We start from the raw sequence: 26,822 nt of genomic DNA, 5'->3' as shown, positions 1-26,822 counted from the left end.
ATTCATGTGGAACTATTCCACTTGCTAATTGTGCATTGCACAATATAAAAATATTTGTATGCACTGTTGCCCCTACATCTTGTAAGCTATTTTCTAAGAATGCATTTCCCCCCATTATTTTCACTGATGTAACTATTTTTACAGTATTTTTCGCTGATGTCTTTTTTTTCTGACTGGAGAACTGGAGATGTGTGAATTTAAAAGGAGAGCTGTATTTTGGTTTTCATATTGGTTTGGGAAGCTTTTAGTAGTTTTGCATTCAAATACAAAGTGAATGAATTTCTCCCCCATCCTTAGCTATAAAATATGCAATCACTACTACAGAATTGGACTCAATTGTGTGTAATAATGTAAGCAATTCATATTAGAGTATTGAACAATGGCAATCTGACATGATTCAGCAGCACAGCTTTTAAAAAATTCAACAGCAGTAAGAAGTTATGATATACTTATAGGATTTCCAAGCACTAAATTCATAGCTGATTCATTTTAATTGAAATAGATGATGTTTCATTCCTTGGTCATTTCCTGTTGATTTCATCCACATTAAAGCATTCTGTTTAATATGCAACTTAACCCTAAATAAGTTACCCTTTTAATCACTTCTAATTGGCTTACATGCCAAAGTTTAGCTTCAGAAAAATGAAAATAAAGGGTGTTGGTGGTCGTGTTGGACTTGATCCCAGTAGTTGTCCAAAATTCTGTTGAATTAAGTTGTTGAGCCATTTAACAAGCACAACTATCAGGATTATTTGCCTTTGTTAATACTTTACATTAGTCAGCAGATGGCATTCAATGTACATTAACTATTTCACCATGTAACAGGAAGCATATGTTTTCCTCCAAGAGACGCTGTTATTTTCTCATTTGCAGTTCTGTGCTAATTTGTGAACTATTTAGTGATAATCAGCCGAGGTGATATTTCATCCCATTCAGTTTGTGTAACAGATTTAATTGACTACACAGTAGTGTAAAATGCAGGTGACGTTTGTTTTAACAGACTTCAGTGATGTGGAAGTGTATGGAAGGTCAGTCATGGACTTTTGGCAGGAAGCTCAGATGCTTTTAGGAAATATATTGGATGTATTTCCCCTGAGCCTTGAGCAAGAGTGGAGGTAGGATGACATCTCCTGTAATCAAGATTTCAGAAAGCCAAATGCTCACCTAATAGGACTTTAAAATCTATTTCTCGGGGTTAATCTACATTGAATACGAAGTAGAAATGGAACATTTTCTTGTCACAAAGCAGTGACAATCTGCACAGACTGCCCTTTCAATATTTCTGGATGGAAATCCAGCCCTTCTGAACATACTGTTCTCTGGCTTACTTCACATCTATACTCCTGCCCATCTGTCAGAATGGCATAATGCCTACTTCAAAGGTGTTACATTGGCTTCAGTAGGGTTGAATTGCCAATTAAATCTAGGATTGAAAGGCAGGAGTGTAGAAAGCTTCATTTTATGCACAAAGAGGATGCTAAGACAGCTTCAGTACATGAAGTCACGACTGCTGTGACATTGGCCTCAATCCGCAAGCAACTTTCACTGACCACTTCTCTCCCGTTGGAATGAATAGTTTTCAAAACTTTCAGTGCCCATTCTTCCCTTGTTGGAATGAATAGCTTTTACAGCAGATTTGCTCTTGTGCAAGTCTCACACAAAGTTTCCATGTGACTAGACGTGGAAAAATAATCTCAAAAGCTTTCCTGTTGTTCCAAGAATTTAAGGTGGAATGTAAATATATTTCACAAAGTTGTTTAGTGACATTCTTTAAACCTGGAGCAGTGAATAGAAATGCTGCCATGCATGTTGCTGAACTACATCCCTCATCCCTGATCATTGGCCATTCTGTCCGGGGCTGATGGGAGTTGGCGCCCAACACCATCTGATGGGTACCCTGCTTCAAAACACACACACCAGGACATTGAGCAGCACTAGTGACAATTAAAAATAACATGAAATTAAAATAAAAAGAAAAAATGCATTGGCGTCCAGTGCAGCCAGCTTAAATGCATTGCTTGGCTGGCTGGGCATGAAAGCAGACAACGCCTGGCAATAAGGGCCTCTGATTGGCCCATTTAAACTACAGGTTTTGGCAGGCAATCACACCCAGCAGACTGGCTGGCCGGGGAAATTGCCAGATAGCCGGCTGGCCACATGAGCTCTGACCTCTCAGGGATGGTGGCTAAGAGCAAGGGGGAGGCAGCCATCACCCACCCGTGAAAGGGTGAGCAGCCATTGCTGTGAAAAACAGACTCAGGCAGAAAGACTTTTAGTTGGGGCCTGAAAGGGACCAGTCACATTGTCCATGGCAAAATATTCCATAGTTTGGCACCACTATCCCCTCCCTCTCATATAATACTAGACCTTGGGGAGCTCCAATGAAGCTGAATGTTCATCAGGACAGATACAAGAAAGTACTAATTCACACAGCATATAGTTAAACTGTGGCATTTGCTCCCATAAGATAGAGAGAGGGTCACCAACTTCATTAGCTTTAAAAAGGTAGGCTACCAACCCCAATATCAGTGTTCTGCCTTACTGTCAGAGATCAGGGGTAGGCAACCTAAGGCCCAGGGGCCGGATCCGGCCCAATCACCTTCTAAATCTGGCCCGTGGATGGTCCGGGAATCAGCATGTTTTTACATGAGCAGAATGTGTCCTTTTATTTAAAATGCATCTCTGGGTTATTTTGGGGGCCTGCCTAGTGTTTTTACATGAGTAGAATGTGTGCTTTTATTTTAAATGCATCTCTGGATTATTTGTGGGGCATAGGAATTCGTTCATTCCCCCCCCCAAAAAAAAAAAAATGTCCGGCCCCTCACAAGGTCTGAGGGACAGTGGACTGGCCCACAGCTGAAAAAGGTTGCTGACCCCTGAGTAAACCTCTAAATACCAGTGAGGTCTTATCCATACTTCCTCTTGTCCTGCGCTTTCCCTCATGGAAAACCTCTCTTTAGCGCTCAGTCATAGCAAATGACAATTCAGGTTTTACCCAGATTGCCATTTTTTCCAATCTACTGCTGAATCACGAGATTTCTCTTGGAAAGGAGCAGGGCAAGGTGGAAACTGCTCAACCCCATGCCTAGAAAGCACAGGTCAAATGGAAAACCTCTCGGACCTGGGCTTTCTAGACATGGCACAAGCGGAAGTGTGGAGAAGCTCTGAGTGCGAATCAAACATGAGGAAAGCACTATTGCACTCAGGTGGTGACTGAGGGTTTCCCAAAGGCATGTGGTTGACTGCTGTGAGGACAGGATGGTGGACTAGATGGGTCTTGCCCGCCAGGCTCTTCGTCTCTTCTGATGATGCCAGAATTAGCCATGGTGGGCCATCTGGGACCCTGTTTTTTGCCTGTCCATGCTAGATGCAGACACCATTCCTTCCCTATGTAAACTTCAGATAGAAATTTAGAAACAGTTTGCTTGAGCAAACTTGTTTTGTTAAACTGATATTGACAAATACATGAACTATTGGTGCCTTTAATTGCTATTTTCTCAAATTATTTAATAAAGTAAGGTTGCCTATTTACTTTCTTTAAAGGAATGCCTGAAGCATGGTTTGAAAACTCACTTGTCATTCAAAGCTTTGTTTGTAAAAACCCAGCACTTTGATGAATAGATATACATGCTAGTTTTTTATTTTTTAAAAAATAGGTTCATGATCAAACACCTGCGGAGTTTTTATTCCTTCCTATTTTATAATTACCAACTGGGTTATTGTTAAACTTTCATTTCTACACTGGTAATTTGCTACACATTCTTCATTGTTATCAAGAACAATGGTACCTGTTCTTTGTTGATGTGGGGTTTTAAACTGCATGTGGAAACTTGTGAATTTTGTTCATCTCTGATTATGGATCAGTATATCCACAAGAAAGCCCGTGATATTCTGAGAGCTCTAATGCATTACTAAGCCCATTAGTACATAGCCATGGATATGTCATTATAGTATTTGGTTGCCAAATACCCTGTGTTCTGGCATGAAGCTCGTATTATGTATGCATGGAAGCCAGAAGGCTGCCGGTTTTAGTAGCATTCTGGATGGCATGTGGAGAGATAGAAATACTTTTCTTAACAATTCTCTCTTTGAAACAAAGAGGCAGTCATACTGTAGATATACTAGCTGATGACCTCCTTTCTCCATCCTGTTAATGCTCCTCTGGAGAGGCTCCACAATGCTATGGCCAAGGAAACCAGGCTGTGGCTGACAAATCATTCCACTGATGGAGATGGCAATTAGACACCTGGAGAGAAGGGCTGCCAAATGACAGATTCACAAATAATGATGACAATCATGATAATGATAATAATAACAGCGAGAAAATAACCCACTGACACAGTACAAGGCATATGATTTCTGGCCAGAATTATTGCCATAGCCAAAAGAACATGGCAAGAAAGACAATTTTAATGTAACCTTTTGGGTTTTTTTGCACAGGAATGGTATAAGTGAAGGTCGCCAAAATGTACAAAATGGAAAAAATAAAAATAAAAAGTGGAGGCAGACTTCAGAATGACTACTGACAACAATTGCACTTCATTAATGTTATGAAAACAAATCCATTGAAATAAATTCATCTCCAGCAGATAATATGTGGTAAGCAGGGGCAGCAAGCATGGAGGAGTGCTGCCACAGACCTGCTGTTCTGGTACCACCATTTCTGCTACGTGCCAGGATGGTCAGGAGACGAAGCAGGATGGCAGTGAAATTGGGTGGTCCAGGTTCACAAGGGAGAGGGGCAGATTGACACCTGCTGGTGTGCACAAACTGCCATCTTGTTGCCTTGCCATCCCAGTACCTGGCAGTGATGCTGCTGCCAGGAGGCCAGTTCTCCAGTGACACCCCTACCCCCAGCCGCTCCTGGTAATTCAAGAGTTCATGACAAGTTCATTGCATGCACACTCTTGTTCATACCAGAAGAGTTCTGTGCAATTTGAAAGGTCAATTTACTCAAGTGCTTTTTTTAAAAAAAAAAAATGTCTAAGAGTGCTCTCGTTTTCCTACTCGTATTGAAATATTGCCCCTCAATGAGGCCAAACTGAGAGTCACAAAATGTTTAGGGGTATGCGTAGCCCTGCTTCCCCCCAGAAAAAAAGCACTGAATTTACCAATAGATTGGATTAACCAAAGGCTGACCACAATGCTCATGATTACAGACGTATGGTGCATGAGTACATTATCTGATTCATTTGCCATGATAAGAAGGATCTGTAAGCATACTAATGTAGTTGATAATGATGCTGAAAACAAGCAAGTTTTTCTTATGGTGAAGATGTTCAATGTGGTCTGATGCTACCATGGGGAAAAGTAAATACAATGGTAAAGAAACTGGTGGTCCTGAGAACTGGCCTCAGCTAAGGTAGTTTGCATACAAAGGTGCAATACAATACAACACTGAGGCTTCTGGAATATATTATTGTTCTCAAGTGGCATATCTTCCATTTCTTACAGGACTGCAGATTTTGGCACTGTCCAGAGGAAGACCACCACAAGGTAACTGCTCCCATGGGGCTTTAAAAAATTATTAAATGTTTTATTGTGTTACAAAACAAACATTGTGTCTCCATTTTCGAGTCAGTCTTTTTCACGGTTTGTTTATGTTCAGTAAGAAACACTATTGCTATGTGGTTGGGGGAGAAAGAGGGAGGGAGGGAGATGGAGGGTAATTGTCAGGGGTTCAGAAGCAGAGACGCAGAGAAGGGTGGAAACAGAGAGCGAGGGGGAGGAAGCCGAAGGGAGAATGAGTGATGATGACGACCCGAGATCTCCAAGCCTAAGCAGTGAGTCAGAGGACTCCCAAAAGGGAGCCCCAGTGAGCAGAGCAAGGGGGGGATCCGGGGGGACACCCCAGGAGGAAGGGAACAGAGGAGATTCAGAGAGCAGCAGCTGGAAGTCGGGACCCACGCTAATAACTGAGGGCGGCAGCAGCTGGAAGTCGGGACCCACGCTCAACACTGAGAGCAGCAGGGAGGAAGGTAGCCAGGCATCGGGTTCCGGAGGCTGTCAGCAGGAGGGAGGGCACGAGTCAGGGGTGGTCACGCCCTCCTCAGAGAGCGAGGCAACGGTTAAGAGGAAAGTAGAGAGTTGGGCGCGCGCGCCAAGTTCAAATGCAGCGGAAGCTGGAGCAGTAAGCAGCCCGGAGAGTGAGCCAGGTCCTAAAGCCCGCCGCAAGGAGGCAGAAGGATCAGGGGGGTCAGCGTCAGAGGAGAGTAGAAGGGAGGAGGCCCAGGGGGGCAGAAGGACCCAGAGACGTAGGGAGAGGCGAAGGAGGTGGAGCAAGGCTAGGGTATTAAGCTGGTGTGCAAGAGGCGGGGACTCAGACGGGTCTTCGCCGACCTAGAGCAGAAGGTGTAGAGCTGCACGCTGCAGTTCGGAAATGAAACCTGTAACTCAATAAAGACTCTTTTAAAGTGGACGCTGTGTGGCGTGGTCCTATGTGAGCTGGGACCTGGTAGCAGCTCTGACAGTAAGACCCGTCTCTTCAAAGCTTCAGAAACCTGAAACCTCGCAGCGGGAGCAGAAGCCGCTAGGGGAGGAGGAGGGGTGTCTGTAAGCGAGCTCACAAAGGTTAGCAAGATGACGGAAGAACAGAGGATCTCCGCGCTGCAAGAGGCAGTGACCCAGTTGTCCTCAGAGGTATTGGCTTCCAGGAAACGGGAGGAGGAGACTACAGCCGCCTACAGAGACCTACACGCCAGGTTTGAAATGCTTGTTAAGCAAGGGCAACCGGGACCCAGACCGGAGGGCGTGGGATTGGCACGGAGAGCAGGAGGGCTTGTGGCTCACTTCGATGGGACTTTGCAACAGTACCCTAATTTTAGAGCAGACGTAATGTGCGCACTGCAACTGCTGGCAAAAGACTTTAGAGATGAGGAAGAGAAGGTGGGGTTCATATTGTCCCATTTGCATGGGGATGCCAAAGCCTGGCTGCGCAATTTGTGGAGGGATAAAGATCCGGCGCTTCAGAATGCAGATGCCTTTATCAAAGCGATGGATGCGTGTTTTTTGTCTACTATTGATGTGGATCTTGCCAGACGGGAGATTCATGGACTAAAACAAGGGAGGGCGAGCGTCCGGCAGTATCACGCCCGATTTTTTGCGCTGGTCAGTGCTTTAGAATGGGATCGGGATTCGCCCCCTGTCAGAGACCTCTTCTGGGAGGGTCTAAGTTCAGCGGTTAAGGATGAAATTGCAAGGGGGGAGAGGCCCCGAAGCACGCAGGAGGTGGTCCAAAGGGCGCTAACTGTGGGGGTGAGGCTGGAAGAACGTCCATGGTGCAGAGATGAAGGACGTGGAGGGCGCGAAGCAGCGAGAAGTTTCTCTTTCGTTCCGAGGGAAGCAGCGCGTGCGCAATCCACACCTCCGCCAGGAGGGGGAGGGGAACCGATGGAGGTTGGAGGTGCAAGGGCTCAGTCAGCAGCCAGAGCCCTAGCACCGGCAGCAGTGAAAGCGAAGCCTCCTAGAGGGAACAGGAAGTGTTACATCTGCGAGGATCCAGGCCATTTGGCGAAGGAGTGTCCCCGGAGGCTCCACAAGCACACTGCAGCCTCAGCAATGGTGACTGCAGCAACGCAGCAAGGAGAACCACAGCAGGGAAACGACAATGTCTGGCTGGAGACGGAGGCACTGGGGCCCAGCCAGACGCATCTGTGAAGCAGTCCCCAGCAATCTTGCAACCCACGGATCCCCTCCCACCCAAACCAGTAGTGCAGCTCACAGCATCTCTCCAGCTACCCGACGGCGTCACTATCGAAGTGCCGCTTTCTGTGGATTCTGGAAGCAACGCAGACTTTATAGCGCAGAGCTTTGTGGAGCAGCACGCTATACAGCTATTGCCTGCCACTCTGCCCCTGCAAGTCGTCACAGTGGATGGCAGAGAGTTGCTAGGGGGGCAGGTGGTGAAGCAGACGCCACCGATGGTGATGCGCCTTGGCAACCACAGGGAAGTCATCAGTTTTAATGTCACCCAACTGTCGGACACGCCCATTGTGTTGGGCATGAGTTGGCTGGACAGGCACAGTCCGACACTGGCTTGGTACCAGAGACAACTGATCTTCGGCTCCTCTTATTGCGCAGAACACTGCATCCTGCCCCGACGGGAGGGAGAGGAGGAGGAATCACAACTGCAGTTGGGAACGTTGCAAGCGGTCCCCCACAAATACGCGAGCTTTTTGGAGGTCTTCTGCGAGAAGGAGGCGGACAAGCTACCCCCTCACCGGCCATATGACTGCAAGATTGACCTCCTACCGGGGGCGACGCTGCCGAAGGGGCGGCTATACTCCATGTCTGAAGATGAAATGCAGGAACTCAAACAGTTCATCGAGCATAATCTGGAGCGTGGCTTCATCAGAGAGTCCAAGGCAGTGGGGGGCAGTCCCGTTTTCTTCGTGAAAAAGAAAGACACGCCCCAAAAAAGACTGGTTGTGGACTACCGCCTTTTGAACCAGATGACCAAACCGTCTGATTACCCCATGCCCAGGATTGACGACCTCCTCGCGACGGTGCGCAAGGGACGCGTGTTCACCAAGTTGGACCTGCGAGGGGCGTACAATCTCATCCGCATGCGGGAGGGCGATGAGTGGAAGACGGCCATGTTCACACCGCTGGGCACCTACGAATACAGAGTTATGCCCTTTGGATTACAAAATGGCTCTCACTGTTTTCAAGCTTTTATGCATCACGTGTTGGAGGGACTCCTCTACAAGACATGCGTCTGCTTCCTGGATGACATCCTGATTTTCTCTGACTCGCAGCAAGCTCACGACCGAGACGTGAGGGAGGTGCTCAGCAGGTTGCAACAACATAGACTGTACGCCAAGCTGGAGAAGTGCCAGTTCGACACGACGGAGGTGGATTTCCTGGGATACAAGTTGTCGGACAAGGGGATAGCCATGGACAGCACCAAGGTTCGTGCGGTATTGGATTGGAAAAGCCCGCGCAACCGGAAGGAGGTCCAGCGGTTTGTCGGCTTCGCCAACTTCTATCGCAAGTTTATCAAGGGGTTCGCGATGCAGACGGCAGCAATTACGGACACGCTCAGCTCCAAAAAAAAGAAATTCATCTGGACGGAGCAGGCGGAACAGTCCTTTCAAGCGCTCAAGCATCTCTTCGCATCGGAGAAGCAACTGCTGCATATCGACCCCAGTAAACCGTTGAGGGTAGAGACAGACGCGTCAGACAGAGCCGTGGGAGCGGTCCTGCTGCAGCGAGACCCGCAGGGGGTGTGGCGGCCGGGAGCGTTCTACTCCAGAAAGCTCAGCAAGTCGGAGCAGAACTACACCATCTGGGACAGGGAGTTGCTGGCCATTCATGCAGCTTTCAAGGCGTGGAGGCACTTCCTAATCGGCGCCGAGCACACGGTGCAGGTCTGCACGGACCACAAGAATCTGGAGCACTGGCGCACGGCTCAGTTCCTGAACCAGAGGCAGATACGTTGGGCGGAGTTCTTTGCTGACTTCAATTTCCGAATAGAGTACGTCCCAGGCGACACCAACATCATGGCGGATGCACTGTCCCGAAAACCGCAATACCTAGAAGAGGTGACGCCAGCGGCGGCCATGCACATCTTCGCACCGACGGCGTGGGCGTGTGCCTCAGCTACAGTAGACCTGGATGCGGTGCGACGTGCATTGCGGGACGACTCATTCGCGCAAGACAAGATGGCGGAACTGCTCAGAGGCACGGCTACCACGGACGAGTTCCAGGTGCGGGACGGCTTGCTCCTACGCAAAGGGGCTGTCTATGTACCAGGAGACGACCTTCGCGCCAAGGTACTGCAACAGTTGCACGACGCACCCACGGCCGGTCACTTTGGCACAGAGAAAACGATGGAATTAGTCGCGAGAGACTTCTGGTGGCCCAGGCTGAGAGGAGAGGTCGCGGACTACGTCGCGAGGTGCGACACCTGCCAGAGGGCCAAGCCGGTACACAGACCACCGGCGGGACTGTTAGAACCGCTGCAAACACCGTTTGAACCGTGGGAGAGGGTGGCCCTGGACTTTGTGACGGATTTACCCAACTCGAGAGGCAAGACAGCTGTGCTAGTGGTGGTGGACTTGTTCACCAAGATGGCGCATTTCATTCCGTGTGCGAAGGTGGCCACGGCGGAACAAACCGCCAAACTGTTCATAGATCACGTGTTCAAAGTGCATGGCCTGCCACGGTCTATCCTGTCCGACCGCGGACGCCAGTTCATCTCGTCTTTCTGGCAGAAGCTGATGGGTTTTCTAAATGTCAAGGTCAATCTGGCATCAGCAAGACACCCGCAGACCAACGGGCAAGCAGAGAGGGTCAATGCCATCATGCAGCAGTACCTGAGATGCTATGCCAATCAACAGCCTGCGACGTGGGTGGATTACCTGCCGCTAGCCGAGTTCGCTTACAACAACACGAAGCACGTGTCCACAGGAGTGACGCCGTTCTTTGCCAACAATGGGAGGAATCCCAGAACCTTCCCGGGACTGGAGAGAGTGGGGGAAGGAGAACCACAGACGGCGGACGCGTTCGCGTCAGAGCTGCAGGCGGTCCACGATCAACTCAGACGGCAGCTGGAGCTAGCTAAGCACGCCTACAAGGTGCAAGCTGACAAGCACAGGCGGGTTGGCGAAGTGATCCAAGTGGGAGACTGGGTCTGGTTGGCAGCCCACGCAGTGCCGACCAGGTCGCTTGCCAAGAAGAAGTTGGGGCACAAGCAGATCGGTCCGTACCAAGTCGAAGCGCAGATCAACCCGGTAGCCTTCCGACTGGCGCTGCCGGAGGGTTCCAGAATGCATCCGGTGTTCCACAGGTCGGTGCTCACTCCCTACAAGGCACCTCACAGGTTCCAGGAGCCAGGGACGGCGCCAAGTCCGCTCCGGGAACGGAAGGAGACGCGGGAGGTGAAGCACCAGGACCACATCAACGAGGTCACGGAGATTTTGGACTCCAGATGGGGGGAAGAGGGAGTCGAATACCTCTTAGCCAGAGAGGGCACCCGGGCCAGCGCCAATAGCTGGGTACCAGACTACGCTTTGGAGGAACCCCTGCTCAAGGACGAGTTTCATGCCCTCTTCCCACACAAACCCATGCCAGCGAGCTTCTTCGACGACTGGTTGTTCACACCCACACTTTCTTCCAGCACGTTCCATGGATTCGACTCAGAAGGGGAACCCGCACGGAGCGCCCGTTCCCCAGAAGGTTCACCGGCAGGTTCGGCATCAGGCAACTCGTATTGGTGGGACGATCGACCGGAGGAGCGATGGCGCAGGAAGTGGCTGGAGATGCCAGGTCGAGCGACCGACGCAGAGACTGACATGGACGTGTTCGGGGAGGACCTCGGGTTCGAGCACGGCGGTACAGAGATGGAAGAGCAACAAGTCAACGTCGACGACCGCGAGGGGGAAGACTCGGAGGTCTTCAGTTGGCGGCCACCCACGGGGAGCGACCTGTATCCAGCATTCCCTCCCATGATGATGGAGCGCCCAGCACCCACACCTGACAGCGGGGAGGGGGGAAGGGGGGGCTTCGAGGGGGGGATGGATGTCAGGGGTTCAGAAGCAGAGACGCAGAGAAGGGTGGAAACAGAGAGCGAGGGGGAGGAAGCCGAAGGGAGAATGAGTGATGATGACGACCCGAGATCTCCAAGCCTAAGCAGTGAGTCAGAGGACTCCCAAAAGGGAGCCCCAGTGAGCAGAGCAAGGGGGGGATCCGGGGGGACACCCCAGGAGGAAGGGAACAGAGGAGATTCAGAGAGCAGCAGCTGGAAGTCGGGACCCACGCTAATAACTGAGGGCGGCAGCAGCTGGAAGTCGGGACCCACGCTCAACACTGAGAGCAGCAGGGAGGAAGGTAGCCAGGCATCGGGTTCCGGAGGCTGTCAGCAGGAGGGAGGGCACGAGTCAGGGGTGGTCACGCCCTCCTCAGAGAGCGAGGCAACGGTTAAGAGGAAAGTAGAGAGTTGGGCGCGCGCGCCAAGTTCAAATGCAGCGGAAGCTGGAGCAGTAAGCAGCCCGGAGAGTGAGCCAGGTCCTAAAGCCCGCCGCAAGGAGGCAGAAGGATCAGGGGGGTCAGCGTCAGAGGAGAGTAGAAGGGAGGAGGCCCAGGGGGGCAGAAGGACCCAGAGACGTAGGGAGAGGCGAAGGAGGTGGAGCAAGGCTAGGGTATTAAGCTGGTGTGCAAGAGGCGGGGACTCAGACGGGTCTTCGCCGACCTAGAGCAGAAGGTGTAGAGCTGCACGCTGCAGTTCGGAAATGAAACCTGTAACTCAATAAAGACTCTTTTAAAGTGGACGCTGTGTGGCGTGGTCCTATGTGAGCTGGGACCTGGTAGCAGCTCTGACAGTAATGTTATCTCGTTCTATTGCATAGTGTTAGTGTAGGGTTCATTTGCATCATGTGGTAGGTCCTTTATTTGTACATTTGTTTGTATTGACATAGCGAGATATTAGGGGGTCCAGAGCTTGATTGGTTGCATTCAGTTGGTTGCAGTGTGGTTTGTATGTATGTGTGTGTGTTGTTGTGTCAGATTAGCTCTATTAATTTATATGCTTTGGTGGGGGATAGGTCACTGTCTTATTGTGCTGTATGTGTGATAAAGGGGAGCCACACCGGAGTGAAGGCATCCTCTGTTGCTTGTCCCTGTGCTAGTTTAAGTTTGTTGGTTAGCTTTTCTAATAGGGCGGTTTCCCATACATTTTGGCGCCAGTGTTCTATGTCCACTCCTGATAGGTCCTTCCAGTGTCTAGTTAAGTTTCTGGCTGCTAAGTAAGAGACTTCTGAGCACCTTGTCATGTCATGTGTGTTGTCCTGGAAAACATTTAATATGGATAGTTCTGGACTTGCTTCTATTACCTGTTTTGTTATTTTGGATATTTCTTGTAGCACTGACATCCAAAAGGATTGAACTTTGGGACATTTCCACCACATGTGGAGGTATGTGTCTATGGAGGTGCAGCCTCTCCAGCATTTGGATGAGGTCCTTGTATGTATCAGCACCAGCTTCCGTGATGTTAGATACCATTTATAGATAAATTTCAGGGTAAGTTCTCTTCTTTTGGCTGAGATGGATTTAAATGGTGATTTAGACCATATTTTGACCACTGGATGGGGTTTATTTTGTATCCTATGTCATGCTCCAATTGGTGAGGGAGTCTGCAGTGTCTTGGAGTAGTATTCGATATATTGCAGATACCACCCCTTGCCATGTCCCTCCTCATCTCAAAAAGGCCATTGACTAATTTCCCATGGGGCTTTTTGAGATCAGGAAGTGCTGGCAGTTGGGGAGACTGCAGAGTGCAAATGGTTAATGGCAAGAAAACCAAAACCACACAGCCACACCCATTTCATAATGATAAATTAATTCCAAACCTGCACAGACCAACAATAAAAGTAAATTTTAACATACTTTGAAAAAGAGGCAACAAAGGAAAAATCTTTTTCATGGGTGAATAAACCTTCTCAGAAATTGGAGGAGAGGTTCTGGCACAGCACTAGTTTTTTCAGCAAATTGCAGCAGTTGCCTTTGGTAATTCTCCAGTGAGTCCCAAATACACTGCCTTGAGAACTGTGGGGTTGGATTATCTTTCAACTTCCCATGTGTAATCTAGCAGGTTCACAATGACTGCAACATCCTCCTTGCCAGTGACTTTTTACTCTAACTTTGGAATTGTTTCTAAGGTTGAGGGGGGTGTTCTGTTCTGCATGGCCAAAATTTAAAGGCAAGTGATGTTTGTGCACCGCCTCAGACTTGGCATGAGGGTGCTCTATAATTCCAAGTCTGAAATGGGGTCCATGCCAAATCTTTGTTTCTGAAGCGACAGCAGCATGGTTGCTGCTTGCTTAGGCTTTGTTCAGCTATGTGGCAGAAGCATTCCTTGAGTTGCAGGTGGTAAAAAATAGTTCATGGCAGAACTGCAACGATGGATGTGTTTGGGCAGGAGGACATAAGGTTAAATCCAGTAATTACTGGGAATTGGAGAGGGGCATTTTAAGCCAGATGCATCACTGTTGAGCAATTAGGAAAGGATGGAGATATTTTGGTCTCTGACTTATCTTTAATTTCAGCAGTGGCCAAGAACATAAGTTATGACAGAATGAGAGAAGGACCATCTGGCCTAATTTCTCCGTTGTTTTTGTATGTGCGGGGGTGGGGTGTTTCAACTCAAAGCTCATTCCAAAAATAAATATGTATGAAACTTGAGGATTCTTTTCTATACTGTGTTTTCTTCTGCTCTGCCCCCAGTAGTCACATCAATGCATTATATACCCCCCCATAAAAAAATATGGTACTTGCATTATATATTGTTTTCTAATGCTTGGGTTGTTGTGTCTGAGTTTTTATTAAGACTGCTGGTGGAGAACGTTTCTCTGCCTGCAAAGGAATGTTCCATAGTTCCAGGTCACCCAAACTATGGAAAAATGTACTTCTTTTTCCATTTATTACGTTCTGTGGTGTCCCTTTCCATGGGGTTTAGAAGATGATTAGACAAACAGAGGGAGAACAAGGTTTTCAATGGCAACTAGCAGCGGTGGAATTCAGGCTCTCAAATTTCAGCGGCACCCTGTGCAGTCCTAAAATTTGGGGCCACCTCCCCTCTCATATTCCATTCTACAGCATTGTTGTGGTGCCCCCTGCAGTGTGGAGCCCAGTGCGGCCGCACCAAGCACGCTACCCTAAAACCGCCTCTGCTACTAGTCTGCCTCTGTATACCAGTGGGAATCACAGGTAAAGAGAGTGTTTTGGGCATTTGCTTGCCCCCTGTGAGAATAGGATGCTGAACTAGATGGGTCTTTGGCCTGATTCACAATGGGAAGCATTCTCTCCACTTATGATTCCCAGCATCTATTTGGTGGCTGCCTCTAATAGAGGAGGGAGAAAATAGCCATTGTGGCTAGTAGCTATTGATAGCCTTATCTTCCATGAATATGTCTAATCCTCCCTCCAAAGTGTTGGCATCTTGTCAGAGCAAACTGCATAGTTTAACTAGGCACTTTTTGAAGGCCTATTTTCTTTTGTCTATTCTGAATATTCCAATGTTCACTGTGTGTTATAAAAAACCTTAACTATCTTAACCTCTTAGCGGATTCATTTATTGTATATTTCTATATTCAGATAGAACCTTTTATGCAGGAGGTGTCATATTTAAGAAGAGAAAAGTCGGTAGTAAAACAAAATAATAGCTGGCTTTGTTTAATGTTCAGTCATTTAACACAATACTTTTGACAGGAAAAACATTTACATCATTTAATTTAGCACATATTTGGAATGCATATTTGGAAGTATGGATATTTGATAAAAAGGTGTTGCTGTTTTACTTGTTATAAAGAAAAAATGCTCATGATGGCAGCAGAATTCTTATCATCAGCCCACAATGCATGTTGTTGCTTCCATTAACGATCACATGCCTCATTTGTGGAAAGTGATACAAATTTCTCCAAACAAAATGTCTTTGGTGGGAATCTGCTAACTGCAATGAGAAGGGAAAGGGTAAACATTATGGTAATTGAGGTATATGAAGAAATATCATAAATGTTTTCTTGTAATGATGATGAAACAGGCATTCTAGCTGCTTGAATGTTTAATGTTTAGGCTCAGTGCAAGAACTTTCTCAAAATTAGAAGTGTCCATCTAAACAAAACAAATGGCAGTAATCATACAATGCAGAATTCATGCCAGCCTTTTCTTTGTATTCTTGGTTAGGGACAGGGATAAAAAAATCAGTTTAACATCTTTCAGGTTTGAATGGCTCTTTTCAGAACAAGGGAGTCATCCTTTTCCCCCTGACTAGGATTCGTTTTCCTCTGCTATAAAGAGCAAAAAGCAATAAATAATATGGTTGTAGCCAGTGCTGCCATTTCACTTCGGCAACAGGCTTCACTTGCACAATGTAGAATCCTCACCCACACCCTTAAAATCTTCTCTCGGAGGTTGGTGGACCCTCTGGAGCAGATTGGAAGTCATATCTATACATAGTTTCCTAGTTCCAGTGTTTGATGTTAAATGAGCCCTCTTCTCATACTGCCCCTCCACATTTAAATCAATGCACAGAGGGGAACAAGATTGTGCTGGCTGGTCCCATGCCTGATCTCTGCAGCCCTTTCCCCAGCCTTCGTGAGTTGGGTGGAACATAGCCATGGGTCCTACAACAAACAAAAAAGCACACAACTGTATGCACATAGAGGTCCATACCTGTGGTTGGAAATCCTGCTGTCACTATGGTTTCTGATTTTTTGTACCAGCCCTACTCTTGTAAAGTTGTATGTGCATATAGACTGTTACTGTGTTCCACTCAGTGTCCACAGATCAAGATTGGCACCAGTGGTTACACACAAGTTGGGGTAAGGCAAACAGCCAGGATCTCTTTCTCATCTGGGCATTGATTGAAAGTGTGTGGCATGTAAAAAAATACAATAAATTCTCTCAATTTGAATCCATCACCTTTCTCTTAACTTTTGTAAATGACAGATGCTTCTTGCAGTTACTGTCAGCTGTACAAGGCAGAAAAAAAACACATTTTCCTATTCTTCCTGCTCTAATTCTTGGCAAGGAATTGAAATGAAACTTATTTCAGACATGTGACTTATTACAGCCTAATCCCACAAATGTCTTTATTGCTCTGTCTTATCTCCCCCCTCCTTTCCGGGGAACTAGAGAGCCTTGAATTAAATCCAGTATTATTAGACCAGTAATAAGTTGCACTGAATAACTCCTTAGGGAAGTGACCAATTAAAGCTGCACTCTAGATAGCTTCACTTATGCAGCAGCAAACCCACTAGCTGGTGCCCGTTTCTTCATTCCTCTCTCTCCAAGGCTGGCAGGAAAACAGGAAGGAAAGCAAGGGGGCACCTTCCCACCCAAGCACACATCTTTTAGAGGAAGGATGGACAACTCGCCTACCCCTGTTAAGGGCCACAAGGAATGTAATCTGAGGACAGGGCACAAGCCAGCTGTGGAAGCAGCTAAAGCCAGCAGCAGACAGAGCATGAGCAAGAAGACTTCTTTTTGCACCCGTCTCCACACAGTCTCCCCCCTCTCTTTCTGAAAGGTACCCCCTTTCTCCTTTTCTGATTTCTCTTTCCCCTTCTCCCTCTTTCTTCCTCCATACGTGCCTGAAGAGGGGCAGATCGTTTTTGCCAGAGTTCAGAAAAGAAAACTTTTGAAATTAGGACCTTAAGGACCACAGGAGACCCACAACTGCTGCCTTTAGCGGGTTAGGAAAGCATTAACCATCAGCCAAAGAAAGTTTACAGATGAACACTTGAAGGATTTAGGCAGTCTAAATGGGACATTTATGTATCATGATGTATGACTTCTGGAACAGACATACACCTCTGTAAAACATGACCATAAACTAAGATTGGATATGATCCTATTATTACAAGAATGTGGCAAAAACAAATGTAAAAATTGCTCTTGGAGATGTTCATGAATCTACACATTAACTTTTCCATTTGTCATTTTTCATAAGCTGTTACTGTAGAAGAGCAGGATAAAAATATTAAATAACAACTAAAACAACAACTAAAACTGCAGAGCTATTTCTGGCTTTCTTGTATTGATAGGCTACACACACTGCTATGCTTCCCCTACTTGAGTCCTTCTTTTGCAGGCACAGGCAAACTCAGCCATCCAGATGTTTTGGGACTACAATTCCCATCATCTCTGACCATTGGTCCTGTTAGCTAGGGATGATGGGAGTTGTAGTCCCAAAACATCTGGAGGGCCTGTTGTTTTGCCTAGCCAGACTGTATTGCCTTTATAAATGCAATCCTTAATTGACACAGCCCATAGAAATGGAAGTGGGGGCAGATCAAAGCTCATGGGAGCCCAATTCATAGGAATTCAAGTGGATACAGTGAAGGAGAAAAGGAATTTAGGTGTCCTCCTCTCTGATCTACAAAGGTATTTGCATGCAAATCATTTTACAGTCCATTGTTTTTACTCTCCTGACAGCTGTGTTTGTACACCTGCCTCCTCCTAGGGCTTAATTGAATTTCTGTCCTGCCTTTGGATCAATGTACATTGTACACTATATTTTAGGGAATATTGTATTTGCTTTACTAAGCAAACAGGTTTAGTTCTCATCTCATCTCAGCCATTCTTATATCAAGAATTTCTTCTAAAACTGACATATACAATTATCTGACTTCCCTCCAAGCAATGATTTCCTTTCTTTTGGAAATGGGATTCCTGATAAATATGTAGATAGCCCTTACCACTTCAGACTGATGTGAGAATATCATTCATGCCAGAGCAACTTTCTGGCCTCATCTTGGCACTCTGCATTCCAAATGGTGCTTCTGGTATAATTATTCCTGACCCGGGATTAGATTCCGATACATTAAAAATATATATATATTCTTTTTCTATTTATTGATATCAGACCGAGTGCATCTCAAGTGTCACAGAACTGTAAGCTGCCTCATTTCTAGATTGCCTCTCGGATAGTTCATCACAGAACCCTGCTTACTCAACCAAGGCCCTGGGAGCCTAAGTGCTGCCACTGCCATGGATAACAAAATGGTTCTATTGCGGGAAAATATTTTCATTCTTTCATGCATCTTTCCAGCATGATTACTTCAGCTCAAGCTGGGGAATTATGAGGGAGACACTGTGCAGTCCCTCATCGTTTCAATGGATATGAGTCAAGGGAGCATTTTGGTGCTTGTACCCCATGGGTTAAACAAGCATGCCTTCTACTTGAGCTACATCTCCCTCCCCCTGCACCCCGCCCTGAGTTGGCAGGGTTTTAAATAGCAGGAGGGCCACTACCACATCCACATCCCTGCAAGACAGCTGGGGAGGGAGAGGAGGGCATTAATGTTGCTCCAGCGACTGGGCCCCATGTCATTGCAGACCAGCTCAGCCCCTCCACACCTCTGGTATGCCCCTTCAGGGCCGCCTTCTGTTTATGGCTGTTGGGCATCCCATAGGGGACCCTCCCACCCGTCTGCACATTCGACAGGTGAACGGGGGAAATGCCACACGATTGAAGGGATGTTTGAGTCACTCCATTGGAGGTGGCTGGCAAGAGGCCAGCTTAGCTGGGAGAGCTGGGTGAAGGAACATCTCTATGCTGTTCAGTAACAACATACAGTTGCCCTGCACAAGAGGGATGGGAATTGCTCTGCCTGGCTGCCATTTTACACTGTTGCTAGGGAGTATGTCCTACTGAACTTAATAGGGTAGATTTCACAGTAGATTGTGCTGTTAAAAGCATCCAAACCTTCAAGTTGATGTGATCACCTTACCTTACCAACGAGGCACTTTTGCATTCATTTCAATGGAGGAGAGAAATTGACTAGATGAAAAACTGGTCGCATTGCACCTTTGTTCTCTAAATATGTGATCCAAGATTGCCAAGAAGTCAGACTTTAATTTGAATGTATTGATGGGCAAACATGTAAGTTTCAGTCTCTCGCTTCTCCAATCTTAACTTCAGTCCTCCACATTTCCACATTAGTTTGTGATTTTTGTTCAGTCCTAATGAAAATTCACCAGCATTTTAGTGCAAATTTCTCCCAATGTACAAATTTTTTAATGCAGTTTTGCCTGGTATAGAAATGCTTTCAAAGCCATTTACATTTTGCTTGTTGTTTCCACTAAAATAGCCATTTATATACACACATCACACTGTTATACCCATTTCTGTACACATTATTTCACTGGAAAACTGCACTGCAAAATTCAGAGACTTGCAAAATTCAAAGGATGTCTGTGTTTTGGTCTGCATCTTGTTTTTGGATGCAGACCAAATTTAGGTAAGTTCACTTTTAAATGAGAACTGAATCAAATTATCCCCCCCATACAACTGCACTCAGGGATGACACACATCCTTGAAAATAAGGAAAACACCACCGTGTAGGCTTGTCATCTACAATTCTGCTGGATCATTCATATTCCATTGTGCTTTGTTACAGCAGCTTGTTTTCCAGAAATCAAGATCCTCTGACATGCGTATTTATTTCTATTAAGCTTAATGAGTTTTTCTCCTCAATTACTTGTACAACTTTATTTACACAAATTTTCCAATGCTAGCAGAGCATGCTCTTCCTGTTCAATAATATGACAGCAGAAGTGAGTGCACAATGGCTGCTAAATACATTTACCTGCATAATTTTACCCACATTTACTTTTCACACAGCCATCTCTTTGTTCTTACCATTCAGTTTATCCTAGCCAAATTGATGGCTCTAATATATGACTCCCTCCCAGAACATGATCCATAAAGACTCACTGGACCTGAAAAAAAGCTCATCTGCTTGTGTCCTTGTTGGGAACAAGAAATCAGATGGTATGACCCCTTTGTTAGTCAACCTTCACTGGTTACCAGCTCTCTGACATATTGACAAGAATGTTTTACGATCTGATTTTTATTGTTTATTAGGTAGTTCATCTGCTTCTCTTTTTGAATTGATGGCCTAGAGCAAGCCCCTTTGCTCTCTGCAAGCAGCACGGGCTGGAGTACAATGGCATGTGTCATTCTCTTTGAAGTGCGCTTGATGTCTGTAGACTATAAAATTAGACGACCTGCTTATATAGCAAAATATGAAACTTCCAGGGGGAAAGTACTGTTTACGGTAATGTTATTATTATTCTTTTGCTACCTTATTGGTAGCTTGAAAAAGTCCCCTAGACTATGGAAAACAGGTGAATAGGATTGTAAGTTTGCTTCTGCTGAGGCTGGGGTTAAGTAGGCTGTAGCTCCCCATCGAGCCACCAGCGTAGCCCTCCCTTGATATGTGACTTAGGCTGGCTCAGATTCAAAGGGCTTGTCTAACATCTGCCTCCTTACTATGGACACCAAAGAAGGTTTGCTAGAGGCCTCAAATTATTATGGACTCCTCCACACAATTTTTCAATGCTGCATTCATTCTGATTTGCTTGCAGAAACTTATCTAGAGATTGGACTATGCCCAGTCTTCAATAAGCATCAATCCTGATTTGCTTAAGTGGGACATATGTCTTCCCACACTTTTCAGTGCATGTCCATTCAAAAAGTCAGTTTTTTAAAAAAATAAAAAGAATTTGTACTGCTAAGGAGACAGAATGTTTTCATCCACTTTAACTGTGAAAACCTATTTTGAAGCATGTGTTTGAATCCTGCTTGCAAAACAGTGGCAATCTGGAAGCACCTAATGAACCTTTGTTGGCCGTTCCTGTATGAGAGCCTAGGAGAGCAAAAAAGTATAAAAGGAACCTCCTTTCTAAACTGGGCAAAGATATGGATGGGTGGGCAAGGCTATCAGGCTATATTCAGGTTCAGAGGCTGCAGACCTCTAAATACCCCCATGCACAAATCCTGTTAGCACTCAGCAGGTGACCTTGCTATTAGAGGGAGTGCTTGGTGAGTTTATAGATAAACTTCATGGGTAGAAAACAAGGTGTCAGGATTTCTGAACTTGTGTTCTCATAATAACTGTTCATATAAATTTCAGAAACAATATTTGTTTTTGAGTATTAATTTCAAAACTTTATGGTCCCTTATTCAGTTGAGTGATGTTTAAATCCCATTGAAATCAATTGAGCTTAAGTTATTTGTGAAAAGCTTGTCCCATTATCTTCAATGAGACATAAATGCAACTAACTCTAGCTAAACTGGGACCATGCCATTGACTCTGTTCATTTCCTCTTAATTTGCACTTGATGATTGTGATCAAAACAGAAAGGGGAAAGGACTTGAGAACAATTGATATTCTACTTTAAAAACCCTTTCTTTTCTTTGTCTGCTTTCCCCCCTGTATATTGCTTTAAAGAATGCTAAAGCAAATGCTGATCTTAATCAGATCTGACCCTAAGTACCACACACTTCTATTTTAATATCAATATTAGAAACTTCAGATAAAGATTTGAAAGGGCAGGCCTAGTTTGACTATGCATTCTAATTAAGGCCACAAAAAGGTGAACACATATTACCTAAACAGAGGTTAATTTTTCTTTCATGTACTTCGGCTTTTTACTTTTGTAAATTATTGATTCCTCTGCCTATTAGTCATTGCACATTAAGCGGCTCCTTTGGAAATGACTTTCACCCCCTCAGTATTCATGGAAGCGGAAGAAAAGCTTCTTAGCGGCACAGTGGGGTGAACTTAGCTGTGGCTCCATCCTCTCTCAGGCAAGAAGCCTATCTATGTATGTGCCTATGAACCTGCATAAGAAGAGCAGCCCTGCTGGAACATACTTAAAGGCCTATCTGGTCCAGAAGTCTGCTTCCCACAGTGGCCAATCATATGCCTATGAGAAGCCCACAAGCAGGGCATGAATGCAACAGTCCCCACACTTTCTGTTGTTTCTAAGCAACTGGTACTTAGAAGTATGCAGCTTCTGGAGGTAGCTGGATAGCCTTGTCCTCCATTGATTTATTTAATCCTACTTTAAAGCCATCTAAATTGGTGGCCATCACCACATCTTGTGGTAGCAAATTCCATAGTTTAAACTATGCACTGTGTGAACAAGTACTTGCGCTTGGGTGTCCGTGTCCTTATTACAGGAATTATAAGGATTTACACCCCATTCCGCAACATATGCTCAGCATAGCTTATGAAGAAATAATGACAGTCTCAGGCTATTGAATGGATGTATGAGCATTCACTTGGGATGGCTAAATAATGTAATGTGCCATGTGAGAGACATACCCTGCTGGCCCTTGCAATGCTGCAAAGGATATTTGGCCATAATTCTCAGATCATAAGCATACTTGCTAGGGAATAAGTATCCTTGAGCTCAGTGGGACATAACTTAAGAGTAAATGTGTTTAGGATCGCACTGCCACTGTCATCTTATTTGAAATAAGTATTTTACATTTTCATATTTATTTTAACTTTTTAATTCTATTTATATACCTGTTTCCTTTCTGAGACAATGGTGGCATCTGAATAAGTAGGCTTCTTCTCTGGTAATGGCAAAGTTATGGCTGTGGATATGGCAAAGTTTTTGCTGTTGATGGATGGGGTAGTGACTCCCCCAGCAGGCTGCTGTTCTTCAGCAGAAAGGTCTGGGCAGGCTGAGGTTTTTATCCACCTCTCAGCTGGGAATAGACTTCCTACTTTTGCTAACCTTCTGTCTCTGCAGAATAATGCAAACATGCTTCCTTTCTCTTCAGTGTGGGAATGGTTGTGGATTTATTACCGGTATATTCATAGCTTTCTGGGTTGCTTACTATTTTTCTATGAAAGTAAGCATTCAGAAGGTTGTTGCCTACCACCCCAGTAACCTTTTCTCAACTTATGCACATACAGGGAGATCAGGCCTCTAGGCTACAATTTCAAATCAATTAAGCTGGAGTAATTGCTCCATTGAAAGTAATACGATACTTTTAAGTACTTGGGCTTAACTGGGTCCTATTCTGGCTGCTGTTTCCCCAATCAACGTAATTGTTCCAATGAATGTTCACACACGACCTTTGCGTAGATTTAGCATTCTCATTATGGCAGATGATGGGACTTCCTCAAAGGAGTAGCTCCAACCTTTAGCATGGCCTTTTTCTTTTTACAGGTATTCTGTCTCTTGTGTATTGTCCCAGTTTTAAAATCTAGAAATGAAAGATGAAGCAGTGGCTGGAAGAGGTACCGATGCACACAGAAAACAACTTCTAGCAGAGTTATCAGCTTATCCTCCCTGAGCCTATAGAGTAAATTTTAATTTATATCTCTCCCTTCAGTACCTGAGCATTGATTTTTATTCAGGAGATAATACCGCTCCATCGGGGAACTGGCTCCTTGCTTCACAGACCCATTCTAAGTTAACAATGTCAAAAGTTAAAACGGCAGCCAAAGTTCTAAAACATTTTCTCAGGAAAAAGCGTCATATTTGTTTCTGACACTTAGTTAAAAAAGAAGTGCTAATGTATTCAAGTGAGGGAACATTTCTACAGGCTGTAGGGAGAGACCATCAGATGCAACTTGTCCATGAATGAGAAAAATGCACATTTAAGAAGGGCAAAGTTATCACTTAAAAGTTTATGTGTGATAGATTACCCAGGATGACACAGTTGTTTGGTGTTTCACAAATGCAATGTAGGAACCGAAATCCTAAATAAATAAAACAATGTTTTGTTCTGGAGCCCAGTGATAACATTTTTGAGTATGGCTGACAAAACAAACGTACTATAGCATAGCCTCACCATCTGCCCACAACTGGTTTAGGGTTTTTTTTAGTCAATACAGTTCTGATAAACTTTTTGTTCATTTTTCCTATTGTTTTTGTGTATGGAAATGGATGTATTCTGTTTTGTTTTTGTCTTTTAAAAAGATCACTATAGAAATTACCTGGGGGGCGGGGGACGATGACGACGGACTTTGGTTTCCCAACAACTGAAACATATGGAATCTAAAGCTCTAAATACAACCTGGTGTGTGTGTTTCACAGTTTGACAGTGGAATGGACTCCGTCGGGATGTTTTGGACTCTGCTTCATTTGAGGTTTTTAGGCAGAGATTGGATGGCGACCTGTCAGAGATACTTTATTTGAGATTCCTTCATTGCAGACAGTTGGACTAGATGACCCTTGGGGTACCTTCCAACTCTACAATGCTATCATTCTATGATTCTGTGGCACACACGTGGAGTAGGGTTCAGACAATGCCCACTGTCCCCCAACCTGCTCATGTTCAACAGACCTTTTGAAATTCTGAAAGTTTGCTTAGTGCATGGACGTTGAATTAACTGAAATGTCAGGGAACCTGTGGTCTAAACCACTGAGCCTTTGGGCTTGCTGATCAAAAGGTTGTGGTTCAAATCCCTGTGACAGGGTGAGCTCCCGTTGCTCAGTCCCAGCTCCTGCCAACCTAGCAGTTTGAAAGCACGCCAAATGTGCAAGTAGATTAATCGGTACCACTCCGATGGGAAGGTAAATGGCGTATCCGTGGGCTGCTCTGGTGTCAGTGTTCCGTTGCACCAGAAGCGACTTAGTCATGCTGGCCACATGGCCCAGAAAAACTGACTGTGGAGTGGACAAACGCCAGCTCCCTCGGCCTGTAAAGCGAGTTGAGCACTGCAACCCCAGAGTCATTTGCGACTGGACTTAACTGTCAGGGGTCCCTTTACCTTTACCTAGATTACATGGAGAGAGCCATCATGTTTATATGTCAGTAGTCAACCTCCTCTGATGTGCCACGGTGCATATATGCCAAAGGCATTTGAAAACAAATTGCTATCAGAGAGGCACACAGGTGAATGAAGAGCTCAGGCTCTTTGCTGTCAAAGGTTTACTTAAATTGACCATCATTCAATGTGCCTTGTATATTTGCTGAAGAGTTTACGAGATTTTTTTCAGTTCAGTCCATGTTGTAATCATGCATATGGAAGGAACTCAAGCGTAACGTTTTGTAATTAAGATTAATGCATGGTTGTAAGATCTTCGGTGCTTGCAGGATTTTAGAAATCTATTAATTTCTTATTAGTTTCAGTATAATGATTAAACCTTTTAAATGGAAGGCAAAATAAACTGCTGAACCCAACATTGCGAGAGACCTAGCATGTGCTGTTCATTTAAGCACTTTCAGTGATTTAATTATATTTGATCCCATAATCCTTTCACTGAGTTGGAAATTCAGAAGTTTCATTTAGATTTAAGTGATGGTTAATGAGGGCAGTGGGATATCTTTTGTGGTGCACAACTTGTGAATAATGCAAACTATAACTCATATCTCTTTCAGCAAAGAAATCTCACTGAGAGTATGTTCTCATTACAGAGGTTAAGTGAGCAACATAGAATAAATTATCAAGTTCTCATTGCACACACAGGCTATAGCGAGGAAGACAGCCTTTCATGAGCTAGCCAGGCTTTCCTCGTGGAGGCAGAAAACAAAACTCTGTAGGCTCACATAACTCATTTGGAGTTATGTCAACAATAAAAGCCCCATGGATGTGTTGCAATCTAGAACGCATCCAAAATCTTTTACTCTCTCACTTATATCTATATCATGTACTTCCTTCAAGGAAAGTTTAGGATGGCATATACACTACAGTGGATTTGAACAAATCCAGAATCTTGAACTGGTCACTCCAGACAGATTTGGGACTGGTTCAGACTAGGCATCAATGGAGAGGGAAAAGATACTAATTGACCCACAACTTCTCACTTGTAGCTTGGCTACTGCAAAGGGATTATCACTATTTAGCTGTGATGCCCTTTTAATTTGCAAGAATGGGAAGTTTTGGGTTGTGGTTTCTGCAGTGGTCTTCATTCTCAACCACTGGATCTCTGGTGAATTTCATATCAACTAAATCAGACTTCCTCAGCCTCGGCCCTCCAGATGTTTTGAGACTACAATTCCCATCATCCCCGACCATTGGTCCTGCTAGCTAGGGATCATGGGAGTTGTAGGCCAAAAACATCTGGAGGGTCGAGGTTGAGGAAGCCTGAACTAAACGAATTGCCTTAATTGGGCTGCATCATTGTGAAATTGCATGCTTGTTATTCCCAATTCTCCTGTGCAAACACACAGTTTGTTTGCCCCTTGCATGCTCCCCCAACCACTGCAATAAAGCATCCCAACAAATTTGCTATTTTAAAAAGTGGATGGGTAAGATTGCAACAGGCAGCACATGACATAAATATTTAAAATTCGGTAATCATTCTCACTGCAGCCACCCTGCCAAACCAAGGCAGCCACATCTGCTCCCAGCCTTTGAGCTGTTACCTATGCCTCACTGGTTTTCCAGCATGAGATTTTTTAATTTTATGGTCGTGTCTTAAAACTGGTTTGCCCAACTTAGTAAGCAAAACAATGGAAAAATCAGCAAGCCCTCTCTTCTATTTCAGAAGAGTTTAGAAAACCTTGATTATGTCAGAATTTTTTCGTGCTTGACTTTATTCTTCTTCCTAAATCTTTGATTAGATTT

At 45.3% G+C, this 26,822-nt stretch overlaps 1 long non-coding RNA gene across 4 annotated transcripts in view; it reads left to right on the top strand.

The window, feature by feature from the left end:
* LOC309530830 overlaps positions 1 to 26,822 on the top strand; it is a 572,302-nt gene that overhangs the window by 257,187 nt on the left and 288,293 nt on the right. For 2 of the 4 annotated variants that reach the window (XR_014218920.1, XR_014218921.1), the window contains exon 4: positions 5,455 to 5,496. This is a non-coding gene — a long non-coding RNA (uncharacterized lncRNA). Of the gene's footprint in view, positions 1 to 4,440; positions 4,600 to 5,454; positions 5,497 to 23,472; positions 23,961 to 26,822 lie in introns of those variants that run through there. The other 2 variants (XR_014218919.1, XR_014218922.1) reach the window with 2 other exon arrangements.

Source organism: Podarcis vaucheri, assembly GCF_965113315.1.
Source record: "Podarcis vaucheri genome assembly, chromosome: 4".
Lineage (NCBI taxonomy): Eukaryota > Metazoa > Chordata > Lepidosauria > Squamata > Lacertidae > Podarcis > Podarcis vaucheri.
Note: the sequence above shows the minus strand (reverse complement) of the source record. Positions and strands in the feature narration are given on the sequence as shown.